The following is a 272-nucleotide window of genomic DNA, read 5'->3' as shown; positions in this document are numbered from 1 at the left end:
TGTTGTTGTAATCATAATGTATTTCTTTTTTGTTTTGTTGCGATGTTTCATTTTATTAATTACTTAAGAGCATTTCAACCTCTTACCTTTACCATGGACGAGTATTTCCTGTCGAAGGTGAGCCGGGCGTAAATTTCGTCACTCAGGACAAGGATTCCGTGGCGGCGACAGACAGAGCTATGGACACCGAAGATTGATCATTATTAGTATTTTAACGAACAAGCAAAATCATGGTTAATCACATAAATACAAACGCATACTCGCACGTACAT

The sequence above is a fragment of the Penaeus monodon genome, chromosome 28 (genome assembly GCF_015228065.2).
Source record: "Penaeus monodon isolate SGIC_2016 chromosome 28, NSTDA_Pmon_1, whole genome shotgun sequence".
Classification (NCBI taxonomy): Eukaryota; Metazoa; Arthropoda; class Malacostraca; order Decapoda; family Penaeidae; genus Penaeus; species Penaeus monodon.
This window is presented reverse-complemented; position numbering follows the sequence as displayed.